Source organism: Dipodomys spectabilis, unplaced genomic scaffold (genome assembly GCF_019054845.1).
Source record: "Dipodomys spectabilis isolate Male_0828 unplaced genomic scaffold, ASM1905484v1 ptg000543l, whole genome shotgun sequence".
Classification (NCBI taxonomy): Eukaryota; Metazoa; Chordata; class Mammalia; order Rodentia; family Heteromyidae; genus Dipodomys; species Dipodomys spectabilis.
Window position 1 is genome coordinate 220,151 of NW_024871220.1, and position 17,631 is coordinate 237,781.

Consider the following 17,631-nt stretch of genomic DNA (forward strand, 5'->3'; position numbering starts at 1 on the left):
TATTTAGATCTATGGGAGTGATATAGAGAAAGCATTACTATTAATGAAACATGAAGGATAAGGCCACTCTCTTTCATCTACTAACTCTAAATCATGGTAGCTAATCATGCAAATTTGTAAAAAGTAGAATGGAAGAATAATTCTGGTTCCAAGTAAGTCAGATATAAGAGCATGGACTTAATTGGAAAAAAAAGGCCATGTTGAGAAAGCAGGAATTATACTAGCAATGAACTGGTGGCTAAGATCACATTTCTTTTTCCAATTTTTCTTTCTTTTTTTTTTTTTGGATGGTTGTGGGGCTTGAAGTCTGGGCCTCCACTCTTCAGTCCAAAGCTAGCGCTCTACCTCTTGAGACACAGTGCTACTTCCAGTTTTCTGCTGGTTAATTGGAGATAAGGGCCTCAGAAACTTTCCTACGCATGCTGGATTTGAACTGCAATCCTCAGATCTCAGCCTCGTGAGTAGCTAGCATTGTACGCATGAGCCACCAGCATCCCTCTTAACATCACATTTCTAACAGTGTACACTCAGTATATGTAATGTGTATGTTTCTCTATCTTTATATGAACTCGAGTTAAAAATCTGGGCTACAGCTTTTGCACTCACAAAAATGTTTCTAGTTTAAAAGTTGATACTCCTGGAAAAATAGAACCTAAGAATGTAAAGGAGTCTGGGAAGTTCAGCTTGCATCCAGCCTGGGAGAACAGTCTCTTTGAGACACTATTTATAATTACCAGCCAAAAGCTGCACTGGAAGAATGGCTCATGTGATGGAGTACTAGTTATAAGCAAGATTGCTGAATAAGAGATGAGGTTATCATATATATATATATATATATATATATATATATATATATGTTTGTATGTATATATATATATATATATATATACCAGAATTTTATGGCTTCACATTCACATCTCAAAATTTTATTAATATGACTTTCACCAAAACACTGTTCTTATTGAACTTGTCTATGTCCTTTTAGTTTTCAAATCCAAATAGCATATTTCCTTCAGTATCTTCCTGACAATTTGTTCCCTCATTTACCTCTCTAAATCTGTTTTTGGTCGTGGATATTTTAATGATGTCTAAAAAGACTTATCTATGCATCTGTTTAACATAAATTTTAGAACTATCAGAGAGTTTTTTCCTCTAAATCCATCATTTCCACCTGTAGTCCTTATCACCAAGAATATTACTAACATGGTTGCCAGCCAGAGATGTGGAAGCACTTTAGATTTCTTCTTACCCTTCTACTTCCGTCTGTTAGATAAGATGAATGATCAAGATTTTCTGTTTCTGTCACTAATATAATTTCTATGTACTCCTTTTTATGCAACTGAAACTGGCCTGTTTCCAATACTCATCATTGGTCACTTTGTCCTAAAACAACTGCTTACATAGTATGCTTTTTCCCCATAGACTTTTCATATTGTTCCTCTCCATCACCAAATTACTGCTCCATGTAAGCACACAGAGTGAATATCTCAGACACAAATTCTAGTATCATTAATTACTCACTACATTGACTGTTGGCATTACATTTCTCATCTGTAAATGGATATAATCTACCAGAAATATTGAAGAATGAATTTGTTGAATTCTAGAGCAAGAAAAAAGAAAAGTGAAGAGTCCTTACATTTTCCACCTTACCTTACAAATAAGAAAAGAGTCAAATTCAGTTTGTTGGTTTAAAATCACAATTTTTTTCATGCAGAAATAAAAATAAGTCATCATCAGGCTACACTGTGGTCATCATCCTCACCAAAATTATTATTAGCATCATAAGTGCTAATTATTGAAAGTCTGGTATGTGTCTATGACGTTGCTATTATTTGTCTTTTGATTAATAATTTTAATGTTACCACTGTGCATGCATCCATATTAAAATTTTGAACAAATAGAGAAACTAAAAAAAAACTAAACCATATCAGGTAGCTTGACTATGTGCTTTTAACAAATTATGGAATAGAGTTTTGAAGCATTACAAATTCCTAACCAGTATGAATTAACTTCCTCTCTCTCCGTCACTACACACAAATATTTAAGAGTTTGAACAGAACTTTTTTCAAGTGATATACTCTAAATGTTACTACAATATCATGTGTATATCTAAAATTTCCTTTAAAGTAATAAACTCTACTTTCAAATCAAGTATTAGTTATTTTATTCTCAGGAACTTTTAGATAAAGACTGTATATCTTTGAAATGAAAAAGGTCAAAATAGTAGCATAAAAATTTTAGAGGGAGTCTGTCTTCAGAAATACATATACATATATATCTATATATACATTATGTGCAGAAAGATATAGATTTTTAGAGATTATTTGTCATCAGAAATATGTACATATATTTAAATTTCTGTGTAGAATGATGTACATTATAGTGAAAAATACATCTTAAAACATAATTAAAATTTAAAAAATACATCAAACCAAGTGCCAGTGACACGCTTATAATTTGAGCTATTCTGGGTTCTGAGATCGTAGAATTGTGTTCGAAACTAGCCCAGACAGAAAAGTACTTGTTAGAGTCTTATCTCCAATTAATCACTAAAAACAGGAATTAGCTCTGTGCTTCCAGTTTTGGAGTGCTGTCCTTGAGCATAAAAACTTTGGGGACAATGCCAAAGTCTTGCAAACAACAACAACAACAAAATGTATCACATTAATTTCACAAAAGCAAATTTTAACTGCTGTGAACATTTCTTAGAAACATGAATACATGCCCCTGGAAAATGTTAAGTAAAAGTATAGAATATTTACATCTATGTTAAAGACAAGACTATTTAGATTGTTTAAGATATTTAGGTGATGATTAGGAATTAAGAATAATGAGATTTGGGTAATAGATTGGGATTGGACTTTAATTCTAGTTTACAGTAGTAATAAAATGATATTTGTAATGATTATATAAAATTATTCTTGCTTGGTATATGAATTATAATAAGTGATAAACATTTTAAAATGATTTCCAATGCAAAGGATTATCAATTCTTTTGTACTTTCAAAACAATTAAGAAATCTATTCCAAGGCTAGTTTGCTCTAAGACTATATTTGTTTTCTAAAATTAATTTAGGAATGAGTTAAGATTTAGATAACGTTGCACAGCAGAAGAGAGTGAGAGGGGATAGAATGATGGACCACATAGGAGCTGTATGTCATTGGTACTGTGTTTCAAAAAACAGAAAGACTTCAGAGAAGAGAAAGAGGAATATAAGGTGTCCTGAATCAAGTTTCGTTTTAATCCACCTAATAGTTTTGACTGAGAATCAGAGAACATGGGAAAAATAGATAATAAAATAGAAAATAAAGCATTGTATAAACCTGTTACAATGTAAAGAAATTGTAATAGGAAGATGATAATTAATTTCCAAAGAAATAAAAGAAAGGATAGGTAAACTCTAAAGGGAAAAAGAATGAAGAGAGAAAAGAAGCAAAATAAACCTTTATCAATAACAAACACAAGAGTTTGGAAGTGGAAAGGCAGTAGAAATATTGTAAATAACAATAAAATAACAATAAAAATTGCTAACGTGGATAGAAGATGGATCATATTTTATCATATATGATTTTGAAGTAATAGGAAATGAAAATTTAAAAGTCATAATTTAAAATACTATAGCCCAATGGTAAAACATTGGCATAGCATGTGTGAAGCAATGGTGTGATCGCCCAAACATTACAACGTACACCCAAAGCACACACACAACAAACCCACATTAACACACACACACACACACACAACATACACACATTTGGAATATTGATATTACCATATTAAACAGAGGTAATTATTACAAATAGTAAAAATATGTTAATATGAAATCATATTATTGCTCATACTATTTAAAAGTTTACTAGAAATGAAATACTCACAATATACTTGGATTCTTATAGATCAACTAAATTGAAAATTAAGAAATAGAAGACACGAGAACCTTTGCAAACAAGTTTTAAATAATAAACATTTTGAAACATGTATACTTTTATTTTGACAAAAGATTGATGTTACTGGTATTTTAACTCAAGATTTAGAATATGATAACCAGATGCTCTATATCTCGCTAGAGATGGCTATATTTCTAATCATTTCACTCTGGATACTTTTATAATAAAGGTCTCATCATTTCAAAGCCTCTCCCAAATCACAAACCCTGCTTATATTTCCCACCATAGCTAGAAAATGGAAGCCACAAATCACCATTCCCTGCTCAAACATTTTTTTAATTCAAGTACAAATATTTCCAAAAAGTGACCAGGTAATGAAGCCTTCTTAATAAAGTATGTGCTTCTTGGAAACACAGTAAGGACAAATATGTTTAGAACTATAAGAAATTAAAATTATTTAAATTCACCAACCATATAAAAATTAAGAAAATACTTTTTAAATATTCATGTTAAATATTTTAAAAGCAAAATATATGTGTCTAAATAATTTACATTGTAAAACTCATGCAAAATTAAATTAACTAATCCTTCGACTCTGAAAAAAGAATTACTCTAAAGAAACAAAAGAAAATAATTAAGTTCAAAATTTGAAATTTAGAAAATGAAATGAATTGCATTCTTTAGTTGACTGAAGAAACTGTAAACCCTCTGTATATCAATTTTATAATAAAAAAAGCATGAACAAAGAAAGCAAAAGTACCCATTGATCAATAGCACCAGCTAAAGTATCAGTATTTCTTTTTTTGAGTGTACAAGAAAATCGATGGAGGGGATAACAATGTTCCTTCCATTAAAAAATGTACTCATTACCTTACTTATGTTACTGTAACCACTTTGTACATTACCTTTACAATAAAATTAAATTGAAATTAAAAATAAACTAAATAATATACCAATTAAGAATTCTTAGAAGCCATTGGTTAAAAACTTTGTAAAAAACTGTCCTAGGAACCCAAGGAATATACTTTGATGATACTATTTAAATACTTAAACTTCAGCAGAGAAGCAAAAAGTTTATAAATGTTACAAGTAAAGTAATAAATCAGAATATATTACTATTAATAAAAATCATAAGGTGAATTTATAGTGGTAGTCAAATATGTAACAAATGAGATGAATTGCCATTCGTTTGCACTTAATAAGTGAGAAAGAATTTTCTAGGTCTTTTAAAATATATCTTAAGATAATGAAGAAACTATTCTGTCACATATGATAATCAGATAAAGATGATATTAAAACAAAGAACAGATTGTACTAAGTTGTGGGATGTTAATGTATTTACCTATTTTGGTTGTGGGTAACTGTGGGATTTCAACTTGGAGTATTGTTCTTGCTAGGCTGGCGTCATATCAGTGGTTAATTATAGGATAGGGGTTCCCTTTCCACAAGAACATGCACCTGATCTGTCCTTTTAGCCTTCCCATCATCAATAGCATCAGAGTTGCACACCAACTTGTCTAGCTGCCTACCTTTGCTGGCCTGGATTCTGCAGTCCTTCCAATCTTTGCCTCTAGATAGTGCAGGATCGTGGAAATGATCCAGTGCACGCAGCTATAGAGTGAGAAGGAAGTCCACTAAACTTTTGGCTTGGGTTCTGTTCTCAAGCCCCCTAAGTAGTTAAGAGTAAAGATGGGAGCCCCTGGTGCCAAGCAGTAGCAGTATTTTTAAAAAACTCGACATATATATGAGTTAGGCTTGTGATTACCTCAGGAAAAGAATAAAAGAGCAGTGAAGCATAAAGGACAGTCAGAACTTTAACTAGCTACTCAGAGGCTGAATCAGCTTAGCTAGCTACTCAGGAGGCTGAGATCTGAAGACCATTGTTCAAAGCCAGTCCAATCATGAAAATACATGTGATTATTTCCAAAAAATCAGAAGTGGAGCAGTGGCTCGAGTGGTAGACCACTATCCTTGGGCACAGAAGCTTAGGGATAGTGCCCAGGCAATATCAAGCTTCAGGAATGATGAATACATGCATGAGCTCCTGCAAATGTGCGTGTGCATACACACGTGCGCGTGAACACACTAACACACCAATGAGTATTTCAATGCTACCTTCTTTAATATTTTTTACCTTGTTGTACCCTATTGCCATGTATTGGTTCACAAATTAACAAAATCAGCTAAGCAGCTATTTACATACAACTGATCATGTTTCTCTAAAGTCTATTCTCTATTTGCAAGCCTGATTTTATATGACCCAAAAGTAAATTATTCAGGAGGGCAATTCATCTCCCTCAACTCTGTAGTATTAGATGATTGTTTACGTTCTTCCTAACTATATGATTTTGTGAAATTCTGCATCAAACAGCGTATTTCTTTCACGAGAAGGGAAGCCTTTGTCTAACAATTAATAATAGGATTTTCTCCTCCTGGCAAGCATGTGTAGTTTTATTATCTTCATATATTTCATGATCTGTCTGTGTATGCCAAAGACTGCTGTGAAAATAAAAAGACCATTCTCAGCACTTAGCATTCGTATAACATTCATATGTATGAAGGTATTTAAATATTACTGAAATTGCTTTGGAATAAATAATGTTCACCTTGACTATTTTGAGAAAGAAGAATTAGTTTTTCAGCACTTAGGTAAGAACGTGAGTGAAAGAAACAAAAGGAAAGTTTGGAACAACTCAACATATACATTCAAATGAAACAAAACAACCCAAGAAAACACAAATTAATTCAGTACTTAAAAACCTGTAGGAAATGCAATGATTTTTTTTAAAAATCAGCTATGATAAGCTTTTGAGAATCCTGACTACATGGGAGTTTACTGTTGTGAGGACAGTGGTTAAAGCCCAGACTGGACAGAAAGATCTGTACACAAAGCCATGCCATGCACCTGTTATTCTAAATTCCAGGAAGAATAACATAAAGTGGAATGAGCCCAAGATCATACACAAGGAGGAAGCCAGATTCTATCTGAAAAATAATCAGGGTAATTTAGGGCTGGGGCATGACAAAGTGTTAAGAACACCCATTTAGGAGACACAAGACACTCAATGCAAACTCTATTATGGGTAATGAAGAAAAAAGCTATAACTTTAAATAATTGGAATGATTGTAAGATTTGAGTATTTCAGTGGAGAAAAAAAAAACATGAGAGAGATAGAGTGAACCCATGTTGTGATCCCTTCTACTTAAGCTATAATGTTGTGTGGTACTCCAGACATAACAGAGTTACCTTTCAAATGAGTATGGATATGCATTTGGGTGATGGAAATATTCTACTTACACAGGTGTAAATTAGATTTTTGGCTAGATTGTAGTTCTTGAACTAAGAGCCTGTGTGATGTCCCTGAGCTTTTTCTCTCAAGGCTACCACTCTATTACTTTGAGCCACAGTTCCAATTCTGATTTTCTGTTTGTTGTTTGGAGATAAGAGGCTCATGAACTTTCTTGCCAAAATGGCTTCAAACCATGATCGTCAGATCTCATCCTCCTGAGTAACCAGGACTCCAGGCATAAGCTGTCTATTTTTTAAATAGTTTAGTAAATCATGTAGTTACACAAGTTATAAATTATCATTACAACCTGTGTAATAGATGTGTGTATATATATATATATCAATGCATACAGACAGAAATATTTTATTGTATCTTTGTATCTACAGTAGATTTATGAAATATCAACCTTCGTTGTAAAATAAAATGGAAACAAAAGTTATTAAGGAGCAAAACAAAGGGAATTGTCACAAGTTTCTTGTTGTTGAATGGAATATGAATTGTGAGAATCAGTTTGGGAAAACCATCTTAATTTAACATAATGGATAATGGGTATTAATTCCAATCTATCTATTTGCCCATATTGTGCATCCTCACACATGAGTGTCAAAATCAAACCACAATTTTTGCTTTTGTATTTAACGCACCTGTTATAATTTAGGGGATTGATGAAGTACTCAAATAAAGATTAAAATAATAGTAAGTGAGGCTATGAGTTAGAGCTGAAAATGTTTTAAATATTATAATAGCTAATTAAATTGAAATTTTCTTACTTTTACTCTATTGTTATGTCCCTCATTCCCACATTAGAAAAGTACATAAAAGGCTCTCAGTAAATTATGTGTATAATCATGAAAAAAAATGTATTGAAAGAATATGGGCCCAGTGTGGTTTTAGCTTATTGAGACCTGTAGGGGGTAGTGTGTTTTTGAGGCCTTGCAAAACGTTGTGATGGAGATGAAAGGAGGGATGTGTTTATTCTGGAAAATTGTCTAGAGGATTGCTCCCAGAAAGATAGTGACGAATTCTTCCAAAAGATACAGCAAAATCACTTCCACAACCATGTTCACTGCTCACTATTTACCATAGCCAAGTTATGAAAACAGCCCAGATGTCTTATGGTGGAGGGATGGTTGGAGAAAGTGGGGCACATATACACAATTGGATTGCACCCATCCATTATGAAGACTGTTACATAATTTGCAAAAATTATGTTAAGTAAACTAAGTCAGAGCCAGACATACAAAAGACCCATGTTCTGTCGTGTATTTGGAACATAGGACTTTATGCAAGTTTACACAACAGTATTAACCAAAGCATGCTCTTTGCAGACAAGTATTTAAAAGTGTAATTTCTTATAAAATTGAACTTTTATTCCAACAAAATGAATACCAAGAAACTATCATTTCGAAGATATGAGCGGAAGTCAAAGGGAAGGAATAAAGAGAGTTATGGATGAAGAGAGGGAAGGTATAATATTCAATGCAGAAACTAGAAGAAATGAAAGTGGGGTGAGGTTTGGAAGGGTATTGCAAAGTTATGTAAAGATCCATTGTACTTATAAACTGATTTGTTGAATGGAAATTCCTTCATACAACTATTTAATAAAAATATAATTAAAAACAATGGAGACGGGGCTGGGAAGGTGGCTCAATGGTAGAGAACTTGCCTTGCAGGCCTGAGGCCCTGGGTTCGATTCCTCAGCACCACATAAGCAAAAATAAAAAGCCGGAAGTGGTGCTGTGTTTCAAGTGGTAGAGTGCTAGCCTTGAGCTGAACAGCTGAGGGACATCACCCAGGCCCAGTGTTCAGGCCCCATGACTGGATCCCCCCCCCCAAAAAAAAACAGTGGAGACATCTGAACCTTAAACTGTGTTCTCTTAAATCATGAGTCAAAATAATAGTTTCCTTCTCAGAAATTTTCTTTGCAGATATTTTCCTCAAAATGACAGAAAAGTGACCAACAAAATGAATGTCAATACATCACATTGCATATCCTAAAGAGAAACAATATAAAAATCACAGTAAAAATGTTAGAATTCATCACATGATAAAATAACAGGTAGAAAGGATCAAATGCTGATTGTTTTTCCAAGTACATTACCTATGGTATCTAATTTAATCCTCACAATAATCCCATAAAGTAGAACTACTTCTATTTCTAATTCTCAGATGATGATATTGAAGTCTTCAGAGTTGGAATTACTAGTACAACATTTCACAAATGGTAAATCTTAGCCTGCGGCCCATTCCCACCGTATCAAATAACTTCATTCTATTTTGTGACTAAAATACCAGCACTTAGTCCACTAATTCTAGGAAAATTTCCCAGAATTATTGTCCACACTCTAATAATATTTCACTTTATCTTTGTTAGAAAATAGGAAACTAAGCGGGATGTCGGTGGCTATACCTGTAATCGTAGCTACTCAGGAGGCTGAGATCTGAGGAACGCGGTTCAAAGCCAGCCCAGTCAGGAAAGTCCGAGAGATTCTTATCTATAATAAACCGCTAATAAATCAGAAGTGGCACTGTAGCTCAAGCAGTACAGTGCTTGACTTGAGCGGAAGAGTGCAGGGACAGTACTCAAGCCCAGAGTTCAAGTGCCAAGACCAACCAAAAAAAAAAAAAAAAAGGAAATAGGTAACTGCAATATGAAAACTCCAAGTTCATAATCAATTTATACCTCCCTGGTGAAAGGAACTGCTAAACTATAACATTCTTGATTTCTAGCTCAAAATTGTAGAAATTATATTCTATCCCATGACAACACTGCATCGCAGTCATACTGAAAGAACAATCTCCCCAATTCCTGATGGAAACAGATTGCAGGTCTTATAGACCAATCATTTCCACATTGTAGCTCACATAAGTTGTTTACCATTAGAGGTATTTTGATTGCTTTTTATACCCAACATTTTGAGAGAAATGTATTACTTTAAAATGTTATTAAAGCAAGACTGATATAAAAATCACCTTTGACCCCAGATAAATATTTACCTTTCATATACCCAAAAATGCAGTCTTACCTATCATTAATGTTAGGAATGAGAGGTTAAAAATCATGGACACCAAGACCTAAGCATGAATTAAAGGCTCTCCAACTTGTGAATACAATTGGTTTAAAAAGACATCAATACTCCTGCATGTTTTTCAAAATTTCTTGTGATATTGAAGATTCAATGATAAAATATTAACACTTGAAAATAACTCATTTTCTTGGGAGTAGGACAGAAAACACAAGAATAATCCATCATTTTCAAATACCTTTATTTTTCTACAAATTCACTCTTATAATTATCAAGATTAAAAAACTAACTGAAGTACAGAGCCACAAAGGAAATAATTTAACTGCATCATCTACATTCAAAAAACTGTTACTGGGGCTGGGAAGGTGGCTCAGTGGTAGAGTGCTTGCCTTGCATGCATGAGGCCCTGGGTTCAATTCCTCAGCACCACATAAGCAAAAAGGAAAAAGCCGGAAGTGGCGCTGTGGCTCAAGCGGTAGAGCACTTAGCCTTGAGCTGAAGAGCTGAGGGACAGTGCCCAGGCCCAGAGTTCAAGGCCCCACGACCGGACCCAAAAAAAAGAAAAAAAAAAACCTGTTACTAGAAAACAAAGTTATACTAATAATTAGCTTACCAAATTCACTTATATCCTTTTATTCTATTTCATAATATTTCATAATATTCTATTGCATAAAAATCCTATATACCCACTTACATCTTCAGATCTTAATATTTATTTCAGAAATGTCTATAGCTCTATAGTCAATGAACTGAAATAATACTAAAAATATTCAAAGGCTTTTCAGAAATTGCAAGACGCTCTCGGGGTTGTTATTTATATTGGAAAAGATATTCGAAAAGCCTTATTTGTTAAAGTTGTGATAGTTACTTCCACAAAAGAGCCATTAGTGAAGATCCCATTGCATGTACAAAACAACTTCAAATGCATCCACAATCTGGAGGTGACACATGCTTTTTGTTTGTTTGTTTTGAAAGGTATATCTAGCAAGCATATCCACAATACTGGTTTTCAGTCAATATGATGGGATATTCAAACCTAATAAATACAGGGTTGATTATCTTAGTGAGAATAGATATGATGTTACAAAGAAAGTTATTTTCAACAGAAATCTGGAAAGAGTTTATTCACCTTGTGTTTCACAGGAATAACCAGAGAGTAATACCTGTTTGGTCAAGTCAGTCAAACTCACTCCACGAGTATATCTTAAAAGTATAACCAATTTAAGAGGTCAAATACATATTTTGTACTGGCAGTCATCTTACAGCAATAACTTACTACCTAATTATATCTGTATCTTCTTACCTAACATATAATAAGAGCTGAAAGTGGTCTCTTTTATCTAACTTAATGTTGTATATGTTTTGATTATGATGATGTTATTATTTGACAAATAAAATGTACAGAAGGGTGGCTCCACAGAAATGACATGACAGAACACTGATAAATAAAAACATTGCAACACAGTTAGCTCTTTTGAGCCTCACCTTGTCCACATTGGCAAGCAACATTGCAACAGCACACACACACATATACACATACACACATGTGTGCACATGTACACACATATACTTGCATGCTAAATTCAGGGTTTAGTACAAAAAAGTACAAATAAAATTTTAGTGATTAGGACAAACGTTAATTTGCCTTATTACAAAATAATACACAATCCAGTCACCATGGGTGTTACATTTTACTTGCCTCGCCACATGTGATCACTTAATTTATTTTAATTAATTAATTCATTTGTTTGGTGCTAATACTAGGCTTGAACTCATGGCCTGGCTCTGTCCCAGAATTTGTCGTTTTTCTGTTGTAGTTTTCTCAAGCCTAGAATTTTACTGCTTGTCCCACAGCTCCATTTCTAGCTTTTGCTGGTTACTTTCAAATCAGAATTTAATGGACTTTTTTTTGCTTGGTTTGGTTTCAAACCACAATCCTCAGATTTCATCTTTCTGATTAGCTAGGATAAACACATGAGCCACAAGTGTGGCTTTTAGTTTTTCCTCTATAGCTATCTAATACACATATTAGATAGTAATTTAAAACCTAGAGTATAGAAGCAAGTTGTACAGTGATGATATTGTCTTGTCAGAAATTTAAGCTAGTAAATTTCTTCTTAAAACCATAAACAAAAATACCATGGTATAATATAAGAGAACTCACTATTGAACATATGAGCTATTGAACATAGATCCATTATTTGTTACCCAACATTAGAAAAAACTATATAATGCAGTAGTAAAATAGAAGTCCTTTGTAGGAATACTTAATTACCTTGTTTTTAAAGATACTTGTTTTCATCTAAAAAAGTAGGCATGTCTATTGTCTTGATGTGATTTTGATGATTGAAGGTGCTTAATGAGAAGTCAAAGTGTATTACTAATCCTTTGCTATCAATTAAATCTCACCTTTTCTTCTTGGAACTTATAATTATTAAAGCAATAGTTCAGAATCAGCAAGCAATAGTTCAGATTCACACTTCCAGTGCAAGTGGATCATCAGTAATTAATCCTTGATACCATTTTCCAAAAAGTTTTGTCACAGATACAATCAGCCTGCCTTCTCTAGCTGCTTTCCTAGCCTGGACCTATTCCTTCACTCTTTAGGAAAAGTGTGATTCAACTGATTTCAGTCAGATCTGTTACTAGAATTATAAAGGATTTAGATTTTTGTCTGTAATTTGGTCAAAGCTATGTCTCTTTATGTAGGCTAATAAAAATGTATTTACTAATTTCAAGTAAATACATAAATTCCATTTCCATCTCTTTTAAAAAATAAAATTGTTTGCTCTATAAATTGATCAGAGGCATGGATTTTGTGGCTAGCTAGGTCATTGCACATCTGTCTCTCTCTTCCTCTCTCCCTTTCATGGTTCTCATAGATAATGTGACAGCTCCATAATTATCCTAATTAATTTTGCTTTTATATTTTTGGTTGCATCATTTCACTTTCTGCTCTGCCATTTCCCAAATCATTTACATAGAAGGCATTATTTCATATTTTCTCATTCCTATAATAAGCTGCACATGAAGACACCACTGGTCCCATTTTCAGTCTGTACCTTTGAATATGGAGGAAAACCTTTCCTCTGCTCTCTATCAATTCCCTACTCTCCAGTTAGAATAATTTCCAATAGTAAAATTGGAAAAAGATAAAGAAAATCATGGTGAAATAACAGATGTAGAAAATTCACTGGATTTTTCTGACCAGTTCAACCAACGTGAACTATTAGGGAATACATGTGCACCCCATTCCCACTGGTACTCACTGTCTCTGGTTAGGCAATTCTGATGAAGACAAGGAACAAGATGAAAAAGTGAGGAATGGTATCATTTGCAAAAAAAATGGAGAAGTATTAAAGCAAATTTTTGTTTGGGCTGCTGAAAATAATCGGCTTACTACAGTGCAGACCCTGCTTTCCTAAAAGGCCACTCATGTGAATACTAGGGATGATGATGAGTATACCTCTCTTCATCGGGAAGCCTCCAGTGGGCACTTAGACATTGTCCATGAGTTGGTGGCTCAAGGAAGATATTCATGCAATTACTGTGAATGGCTAGACACCCCTGCACAGTGCTTATATGTTGAATAATACCAGAGTGGCTGCTTTCTTAGTTCACATTGAGTCAGATACCAATGCCCAAACTAAAGTCCTCTTGACTCCCTTGCATCTTGCTGCTTGGAATAGAAATAGCAAAGATACCTGGATCGCCTTCTATTGAAGCATTATATCAAACCAGGTCTGAAGAACAACTTGGAAGAAACTGTATTTAATATTGCCAAAAGGATAAATATGTATCACTACCTCTTTTAAATTGTGGAAGGCTGTAAAAATTGTTCTCTTAACTCATAATGGTTTGGTTAAGATTCTTAAATTTCAAAAATGCCAATCCATCTTTGTGTCTGTACAAAATATTTTCACAATACAAAGCAACAGCAGTATCTTACTTTAAAAATTCATGGATTCCATAGTATTCTTCAAGTGAATTGCCTGACTTTGATGTCAAAATGTATTCAAGAGTTGTTTGTATACATCTATAATGATTTCTGCAGGGTTTGTGATTTTTAAATCAGAAATCACTTTAACTTATCTGTTGAAATTAGTAGTACAGAAACTAAAAATATTTCTGGTGCTTGTATGAAAAAAGTATATTTTAAAATACTCTGTATTTTGTTTGTATAATGTCCATAATCTATTTAATTCTCTCCTAGATATAATACTTTGAATTATACATTGTTTTATAATATATAGGTTCGTTAATAAATGTGTTATTTCAGATAGCATTCCAAACAGAAAAAGTTTAAGATTCCTTTTTTTTCCTAGGCCCTTATAGTATTTTATTTCTTTGGGATAAAATGACAATGTTATCCAATTTCAAATGTTTTGTAAAGATTATGCTATGTAAAGGCCATTCTAAGGTGAGAATTTAACGCACTGATGTCAAACTAACTTTCAGTTCAATGAATTACATATATTGTTACATTTGCCTTTTTAAATTTTTTATTGTGAAAATACTGTACAGAGGGGTTACAATTACATGGGCAAGATAATGAGTACATTTCTTATCAAGCATTGTAGCCTCCTCCTGTATTTACCCTTCCCATCCATTCCCATCCTTCCCTTGCTCCCCCACTCAATCCTCCCTCTACCCCTCCACCCGCACAAAGTTGTAAAATTTATTTTTCGACATAACGACTTGTATTTTTGTAATCAATTTTTTAATAACTGTTTTTCATTTCTTGTATCTCAAGAATGAAAAATATGGAATATTTCACAAATTTTCATATCATCCTTGTGCAAGTGCCATGATAATCTCTATATTGTAGTAATTTGGGTAAACGTCCTGCTGAAGCATGTAGTATCCTGTAAATTTAAGTAGTTATTGATGCAATCTTTATACAGGCATATATCCTTGGTTGACTGTTTGTAACTAGGAAACCTTATTGTTCCTAAAAATGTTATTGATCTTACTTCTCTAAAATTCTGTGTATATTGGGAAAAGCTTATATTGTTTGGTCGATTGCTCACATTTGCAATTTTTTTGTCAATGACTATTTTAAGTCTTTTTCATTTTAAATTTGATCATACTTTGAAGCCTTTATAGCTAGGTCCAAAGGTGATTGTTTTTCAAGTACTTATTTATAAACTGAGTTAGCTTTGTGGAGCTAATGGATTCAAAGTAAGCCTTGCTTAAGAGCTACTTCTAAACTTCTGCAGCTTAAAAATTCCTAAATGATGTCTTACTGGTACAAATGTCTACCTGACCCTTTATTCTTCTTCCCTGTAGCAACAGACCAACCAGAATATCTTACCCTGACAGCATAGATTTTCTTATTGGAACAAAACTAGTATTAGTTAAAAGGGATCATAGAGAGATAAACAGTAAAGACAGAATCATTTAGGCTAGAAGGTATTTTATCAAAATATAATTGTTTTTTTATACCTAACATTTCAATAGTAGCTAAAGCCAAGAAGGTGAAAAAAATTTTCACATGCACGATTACCAAATGTCCTGGCCAGTCTACCATCCATCCAGGCAGGAATTTACACTACTGCCTCTCTTTCATCAAATATTTTCATAGTTAAAAGAGTAGTCTATATGTTTCTCCTCGATATTAGGCCTTAAATTGGTAATGTTTCAACCACAGTGTTTCCTCTTGTCTCTAGGCTGTAAATCTCCAAATGGTAAAGCTTTAGGTCCAACTCTACCAAACACTGAGGTAGAAATAATGTAATAATATTTTAAAACACAGTTGCCTTTGATACCCTAACCACAACAGAACATTGCAAAACATGTGCCTTTTTTCTTATATTTTATAGTTATATATTTTATATTTATACGTGCTAATATTTTATTTACTTACTAGAATTAATTGATAATTTGACAAATAAATAGATATTTATTACAATAAATAGATTGGAATATAAATAATAAGGTTTAGAATGTACATTAGAATATAAAAAGTATCAATGCAATGTCTTTGGTATAAACTTGTGATATGTTCTAAGTATTCTTGGTCTTCTGAATTCACATTGTAAAAAAAAACAATTGTTTTCCTCTAATCTATAAGGGATTTTACTCTGCTGCTCTGTTTATTGTTTTAACTCACTGGTTGCAAAATGTTTTTCTCTATATTTCTGAAGCATTTCTACTGATTGTACCCAAATTTTGCTGATATGATATCTGCAGGATCCACGGGTCCTAGGATCCCAGGTCTTAGTTATCCTCTTCATCTGATAACAAGGGGAAGATTTCTCACCTAGGCTCATGAAACATGCCAACAGAAAGTAATTGAAAATCCATCTCAATTCCTTATGACACCGGAATTAGTGGTAAGCAATTGTGTAATGCAATGCAACTTAAAATGAAAGATGAGATCACAAAATCTGAGAGAAAGTACAGTAATTCAAACTTTCAGTTTACAAATGACCAGCCCATATGAGTGACCAAGATCACAAATGTCACAAAATTATTTTTAATACCCCTCTTCTAATGATTACTCAAAGATTTCAGTCCAGCATAAGTAGGCAAAAAAAATAGTTCCTAGAACGATAGATCCATAATTGGTCTACCAGGGCTAGGAAAACTTGACTTACAGGTCAAATATAATTCACAAAAACATTAATTGAGAAGATCGTTAATGCTTCAAAATACTGGTACTTCAGTAAAACTTGTTTCTGTAGAATAAAAATGTTATCATTCTCAAACCAACGATAACCTACACTTAATCTCCTGAAAACAGATTCCTTTTCAAATAATCTTTTAAAAATCACATTCACCAAAATAACATTTGACAAGTAGACAATATTGACATTACAAATTTTTCAAGTTTAGGGTGCAAGTTACAATAGAGTTGTTTTATTTACCCAGCACTAATGCCAAACAGGTTCAACCATTCATTAAAGTGTAGAAATAGTACCATCCACCACTTGTGCTGTTCAGTAGGTGCCTTACAGAAATGTGTCAAATAGAAAAACCTCCCATAATTCAAACCCAAACACTAGCTAATAAAGTAAGTTTAATCACTCACTAAGGTACATTTTAAAAAGTCACAAATAGTTGCTTTATCATATGTTGTTTTATGTTTTACCTATCAGTCTAACATAGTAAGAAATATGACTTAAAATCATGAATATGGGTACTCATCAGAGATGTGACAAACATAAAATCTGTCTTCTATTTCTACCAAGTCTTCTTCTTATTCCAAAACTTATAGGTAGTAGAAAATATTATCCCATGTAAAATAAAATAATCACAAACCTTTTTCAAAGCCATTTATAAAATTTGGTAGTTAGGAATATATCCTAAGCCATTTTTAAACTTTCTTGTTGACTAAAGATTAATCTTACAAATGGATGAGAATAAAATCATGTCTAGGTGCTTCACATCTCCAGTCTTGCAAATTGTTATTGCAGATGAAT

The 17,631-nt window shown here is 33.0% G+C and overlaps 1 pseudogene; it reads right to left on the reverse strand.

Moving 5' to 3' along the window:
* Window positions 1–14,964: 14,964 nt before the first annotated feature.
* On the reverse strand, window positions 14,965–15,064 carry LOC122099873 (annotated as a pseudogene).
* Window positions 15,065–17,631: the final 2,567 nt, after the last annotated feature.